This window comes from Arvicanthis niloticus, chromosome 22 (genome assembly GCF_011762505.2).
Source record: "Arvicanthis niloticus isolate mArvNil1 chromosome 22, mArvNil1.pat.X, whole genome shotgun sequence".
NCBI lineage: Eukaryota > Metazoa > Chordata > Mammalia > Rodentia > Muridae > Arvicanthis > Arvicanthis niloticus.
The window spans coordinates 17,172,116-17,179,305 of record NC_133429.1 but is presented as its reverse complement, the minus strand read 5'-3'; positions in this window follow the sequence as shown (position 1 = coordinate 17,179,305).

The window sequence follows — 7,190 nt, the reverse complement described above, 5'->3', positions numbered from 1 at the left end:
AGGCCAGCCTGGTTTACAGAGTGAGTTCCAGGACAGCCAGGGCTATACAGAGAAACCCTGTCTCAAAAAACCAAAAAAAAAAAAAAAAAAAAAAAAAAAAAAAATGAAATCTTTATATTAAATTTTTATTTTTTTTGTATCACAACCCCGGAAGTGGTTCAGCGGGTGTGTCTACGGAATTTTTGAAATGTTCAAAGAACAGGTCACAAAATTATTTGCAGAGTGAGTGACTATTTATATAAACTGGTATTTCTAAAGCCACATCCACTTGAAAACTTATATTTCATTGATCTTTGCCATCATAATACCAATTAGCGACTTCACAGATAAATGTTAGCTGCCAAACAGTCATCAAATTCAGGCTGGCAGGGCCAGAAGTATGAGGTGTTGTTGGATTCAGTATAAAGTCAAGAGTCTGCACTAATTGGGTTTTGCTGCTGCAATACCAGAGGCAATGCTACTTGTGGAGTGAAGAAGTTTATTTAACTCACAGTTGTGTCTGGTCAAGTTCCAAACAGCATGGCTCGAGCTCTAGGAAGCCATTGCTCCAATCCCTGGTGTTGTGTCAACTCAAGACAGATTGCAATGGAGGGAGTGGTGGGTAAGAGAGCAACCACATCCCCACACAGAAGACAGATAGTGTAAGTGGAGTCAAATCCAGGCCTTTGAAGGACTATTCCCAGTCCCAAGAGAAATGCCTTCTGTCTCTGTCTCTCTGTCTTTCTCTCTATCTGTCTCTCTGTCTCTGTCTCTCTCTGTGTCTCTCTCTGTCTCTCTGTGTGTCTCTGTCTCTCTCTGTCTTTCTCTGTCTCTCTCTCGTTTGTTTTGTTTTGGCTTTTTGAGATAGGATTTCTCTGTCCTGACACTTGCTCTGTAGACAAGGCTAGCCTCAAACTCATAGAGACCCACCTGCCTCTGCCTCCTAAGTGCTGAGATCAAAGGTGTGCGTCACCACTGCCAAGTGCCTTAGTCCCTTTCAAAGACAACCCTCTACCACATATAAACCGGGCTGGTGATAGACACCTGAAATTCGAGCACTGGGGAGGTGGAGGTAGAAGGAGTCCCAGGCTGGTAGCTTGGGCCACTTGTTGAGACCCTGTATCAAACATAGACAAATAAAATAAAAAAATCAGAAAGGAGAGGGAAAAGGAACTCAGGTCTATGGGCCATCTTAGTTCAACTCAGTTTCATCTCTTTGGCTGCCAAAAAGTTGCCTGTCAAGAAGTTTTGCCCTTTGGGAGGCAGTGTCATCCTTCTGAGATGAGAATGTGTGGACCAGGTACCAGGATGGGCAAGCTAATATGTTCAGGAGGTGGGGGAGGGCGGAAGACACACATGACAGCTCTCATCACTGTGATTGTTTTTTTAACTGCAGAAGTAGCACTCTTTCTGTCTGAAGTTCTAATTCTAAGCTGGGCATTGCCTTTGGAGAATTTATGATCCTATTAAGGCCAAAATGGCCATTAGAAAGTAAAGGCAATGCCAGACAACCTTAAAGTCTTCCTTCCTCAAAAGAACAACTCACTGATAAACACACTAATTTCGTATTTGGATTAGTTTTTATCAGAAACTGAAATGTCCAACTCTTGGTCTAAGAAGAAGCAGTTGAATTATGAGGCAATGTCAGCCTCTGTTGTGGGGTTAAAAACCCAGAGACCACTCTACACAGTCAAAGTCTGAACTGAACATCTGTATTCAGCCAGCAAACCTCTGCCTAGTGAGGAACATGTCCCACAGGGCCGCTTCTAATGTATTACCAGTATATTAAGGGGAGGTTTTTGGTTGGCAGTGGCAGGGGGAAGCAAGCAAGCAGTTATACAGAAGCCAAGACCATGAAGTTAGCTGAGCATTTCAACCTCAAGTTTCTAGAACAGGGTTGGGTGCTTTACTGTGGTGCTTTTCAGGGAAGCAGATAGAAACTAATGATAGCTTCAGGTGAGACAAGATGGAGAAAACTTTATCATGTTAGACATCTTAACAAGAGCTCTTTTTTTACTGATGGGAAATTACTCTAAATTTTAGAGTCTTAAAATATGAAGCTGTATGTTTTTTGGTTGGTTTTATAGAAGCTACCACGGGCAGGAGTAACCTAAGAATCCTTGTGGTAGAAACTACCCTGTGCAAGTCTGGCCTTACTTAGACACTCTCAGGGGCTCAGAGACCCCTCCCCTACCCCCACCTCAACCCAAAGCCCACCCTCCCCCAGCTGTGCAGTTAGCATGAATTATGCTCTCCATGACCTGCTTTCTGATTGGTTCTTCGCATTACTACCCCATGGTGTTTCTACACATGTCGATCATTTGTTTTCTAACCTGGCTACTTGCCTGGGCTGTAAGTTGTCAAGGGCAAAGACTCAGGTTGATCTTGGTTATCACTTGTTTAGAAATTCATCCACCAAGTCTTAACTGCTGAGTTCCAACTCATGCCAAATAACATTTTTTTTTTTTAAAGAAATTGCCAGATAGGAAACCACAGGAATGATTTCCTGACATGAATATCTTTCTAATTTCCTTGAATTTCTTCTTTTTCTCCCTTCTCTGACTCCCACCAGCAAAGGCCGATCCACCCACCTCCCTCAGGCCTTCCTGATGGCCTAGTAATATTGTACTTGTTTGGTACAGTAGTTATCACAGTATGTCCTCAACTAGAGTGAAAGTCCTTGAATACCAGATTGTAGTGGCCAGTTGATACCATGGGTCATCCCACACACTGTGTTAGGTGTCATGATACTCATGACAGGCATCAAAAACACGATTGAATATAACTTTACAAGGTGTGTGTGTGTGTGTGTGTGTGTGTTGCAGAGATGGCTCCATGGTTAAGAGTGCTGGCTGTTCTTCCAAGGACAACCATCAGTAAGGGGATCTGATATACTCTTCTGGCCATTACAAGCACCAGGCATGGTACATGGTGGACAGACGTACATGTAGACAAAACACTCAACGTGTAAAATTAAAAAAAAAAAAAGTATGTAAAATTTAAAAGTAAGGAGAAGTCAGGCCTGGTGGTACAAGCTTGTTATCCAGTTACTTGGGAAATTGAGACAGGAGGATCATGAGTTCAAGGCTTGCTTAGCCTACAGAGTATGTTCAAGACCAATCTGGTCCCTGTCCTGATCAGATCATGGATACTGCCCCTGTAGAAGGATCCTATCCTGGACTTGTCTGAGATACTAGACTCTGAGACTTCTCCCCGATTAAGTCTATACGAGTGAAGCGTTCCCTTTGTTCTGTGGTTTTATTTCCTACCCCAGCTTCTCCTGCTGTGCATGGTGTTATCAAAGGACATAATTGCCTGATTATTGCATAATGTCTTAATGCCTGTCTGTACCAAACCAGTGCCCTAGCTCATCCCTCCCTAGGTAAAAATCTCAAAATGAAAAACTAAGAAGACAATTGGGGATATATAGTTCAGTGGTAGAGCACTTGCCTGAATGTATGAGATCCTAAATTCAATCCCAAAGGAGGGAGGGAGGGAGGGAGGGAGGGAGGGAGGGAGGGAGGGAGGGAGGGAGGCAGAGAGGGAAGGAGGGAGGGAGGGAGGGAGGGAGGGAGGGAGGGAAGAGAGGGAGAAAAGAAAAAGGAATGACAAAGCAGCTTTTTCAGCTCACCATTAGAAATTCAGAAGCAGGGCAAGTCCCCTTTGGTATCAACAACTCTGCCTTGTAATGACCCAGATCCCTTCCTGCCTCTGCTCCACCATCCAGCCCTGGGTCTGGCTGTCAGTCAACAGGCCCAGATCTGTATGTCCTCACTCAGGTCAAGCAGGAGAGAAAGATGACTTCCCTAGCTCTCCGGAGATAAAGTGCTTTCTTGAAAGTTGTTGATACATTCCTTTGTGTCTTTTAGCTCTGTTCCATACTAGGCCTTTGGTGAACTAAGCAGCAGCAGAAAGGACAGAGCCATCCATGCGAACGTCTATACTAAGCATGTCTACCTCCAAGCCCAGTGAACGCTCTCTGCTTTTGTTTGTTTTCAGTGTTCATGTCTAATACAATAGTAGCTTTAACAAAGCTAATCAAAAAGGGCAAAATGATCAATTGCTTATTTTTGTTGGTTTTTTTTTTTTTTTTTTTGATCAGTTGTTTATGACAGCGGTTCCCAACCTTCCTAACGCCATGCAAATTCTTTAATCCAGTTCCTCATGTTGTGGTGACCCCCCAACCATAAAATTATTCTTGTTGCTACTTCATTACTGTAATGTTGCTACTATTTAGACTTGTGAATATGTGTTTCTCAATGGTCTTATGCAGCCCCTGTGGAAAAGGGATCATGACCCACAGATTGAGGACCACCATTTACACTCCCATAATGTCTAATAAAAATATTATAATGACAGACCCAAAAGTAAACACACGTATGATATAATGTGGAAAGTATCTCTTTTTAACTGTTTATTGGGTTTTATAAATTGGGTAGATTATTTGATAACGGCAACAGGTCTCAGTCTCCGGCTTGCCGAGAGGCTTGTGTTGGTCACCAGGGAATCAGCAAATGTACCAACAGAAGTTTTGGAGGTCCTCATGTTTGCCTGAGGACTCACCTTCTCCTGACGCCCTAAGAAGCCTAAGCCAGCGCCCTGGAGAAGGGAACCTTGATATGTCAGCTCGTTCTCTACCACTCCATGGCAAGGAACAGCACTGGACTTAGCCAATGGTCTAAGACCTGTTAACCTTTTCTGACTGGATCTTTCGGACACTTGGAAAAGGCTTTCTCTAAAGAGAAAGAGGTGTGTCTTAATAGCTTCCCTTGACAACCTCACTCAACCCCAAGTCAACTGGGACACTTCAATTGTAGGACTTACCAGATCAGATTGGCCTGTGGCCATGTTTGCCGAAAGATTATCTTGATTGCTAATTGGTGTGGGAAGGCCCAACCCACTATGGGTGGCATCGGACTCTAGAAAGATGGGCCTGGGCTGTATATGAAAATTAGCCGGTGACCCAGTCAACAGCCAGGAGACAATGTTTCTACAGATTGCTGCCCTGACTGCCCGCTGTGGTGGATGGCCCATGGGAGTGTAAGCCAAAGAAGCCTTTCCTCCATTCCTGCTTTTGCTGGAATGTCTTCTCAGGGCAGCAGAAAAGCAAATATGAGGTGTTAAACTTTGATCAGAATAAATACAAACAGGAGGCAGGAGTGGAGCTCAGTGTCGGAGAGCAGGCGTGAGCTCAACACACACAAGACCCTAGGTTCCATTTCTCCTCAAATCAAAGAACACAACGTAGCAAGCCATTGACACAGTTTGCTCCCCGCCCCCCCCCCCCCCCCCATGATCATATACTCTTGAACTACCAGAGCTGTGTACAAACCTGAGGGATAGAATCTGTCAAAGGAAGGCAGGGCTGGACAGGGGCTAGCACTTCCAAAGCAGAAGTGGGAGCCAGCATGTGCTGGAGTCATTGCCCATTTAGGTACAAGAATACATAAGGATGTGTGTGTGTGTGTGTGTGTGTGTGTGTGTGTGTTTACATTCAGCAAAAGTAAACACTAAGAATAACCTGCAGTTAAGCTTGTCCCTGGGGCATGCATCTTGGGTCCCTGTAGTCTGTGGCCAGCTCCAGGTACTGGCTAGTGTGCTGTTAACCAGCTGCAGTGTTTCTATCCACACTTTTGGACTCGTGCACATGCAGTGCTTTGTACATGTTTACAGTGATGGGTGCAAAGTCACCAATCTTAGCCTCGGGATGCCAAAGAGGTCATAGGACCCTTCTGACCAATTACACAAAGCCTCCCCAGGAAGTCCTTTATCTGCTTGCGGGAAGAAACAGAGATTGGGCAACACATCCTAGGGCCCGGTCTAACCTGTGTCAACAAAGCTCATTTTAATGATTACCTGCTGCAGGCAGTGGGTTGGCCCCCACCCCCAACTTCAAATGCCCCATCTGTGCAATGGGAGGCTGCTTAGTAAAGTTGCTACAAATACGTGAGCCCAGTACTAAGCTGTGGAAAATGACAGGACTAACTTCAGGCTTCAACTTGAGCACATCACCAAGTGTTTGGGAGATATGTATAGTGATCTGAGAAATATGAGAGGCATGCCTGAGACAGGGCAATCATTATATTCATCCCCGAATGCCTTTTCATTCTCAGAGGGGTGGCTCCCCTGTAGTTACTAGGACACAAATAACCTCCGTAGATAATGGCTTCAGGTCTGCTCAATATTCTCTCCCACATCTTTCTCTGTCTCTGTCTCTGTCTCTCTCTCTCTCTTTCTCTTTGTGTGTGTGTGAGAGAGAGATTGATTGATACTGTGTGTGTGACAGATAAATAGTAGGTAGAGCCAGATAAATAAATAGATAATAGATAGATGATAGATGGATGGATGGATGGATGATAGATAGATAGATAGATAGATAGATGATAGATAGATAGATAGATAAATAGACAGACAGATGGTTGGATGGATGATAGATAGATGATAGATAGGTAGATAGATAGACAGACAGATGGTTGGATGGATGATAGATAGATGATAGATAGATAAATAAATAGATAATAGATAGATGATAGATGGATGGATGGATGGATGATAGATAGATAGATAGATAGATAGATAGATAGATAGATAGATAGATAGATGATAGATAGATGATAGATAGATAGACAGACAGATGGTTGGATGGATGATAGATAGATGATAGATAGGTAGATAGATAGACAGACAGATGGTTGGATGGATGATAGATAGATGATAGATAGATAGATAGATAGATAGATAGACAGACAGACAGACAGACAATGTGTATGTGTGCAGGTGCACTTGCTCACATGGGCACGTGTAGAGTCAGAGGTAGATGTTAAAATGTCTTCTATCAATGCCCACATCATTTTTTTCTGTTTGTTTGTTTGCACCTGAATCTGGAATTCATCATTTTGCTAGACTGGCTGAGCTGGGAGCCCCCAAGAGCCCCCCAGGAGCCTTCTGTCTCTGTCTCCCAGCTCTGGATCTTAGGTGTCCAGCACCACACCTGGCTTTTCTACCATGATGCTGGAGATCTGAACTCAGTTTGGATCCTCATGTTTATGCAGCCCCTGAACCAGCTCCTCTTGCTCAAGACTCTTTCCTGTGACTCAGAAGGAGAGATTTAAGAACAAATTCCGACTTGAAACATATTTGTCAGATTATGGTATAGCACAATCGGCCAAGTAGAGAATTTCCCAAGACAATTTTTTTCTTTGAAAAGTTCA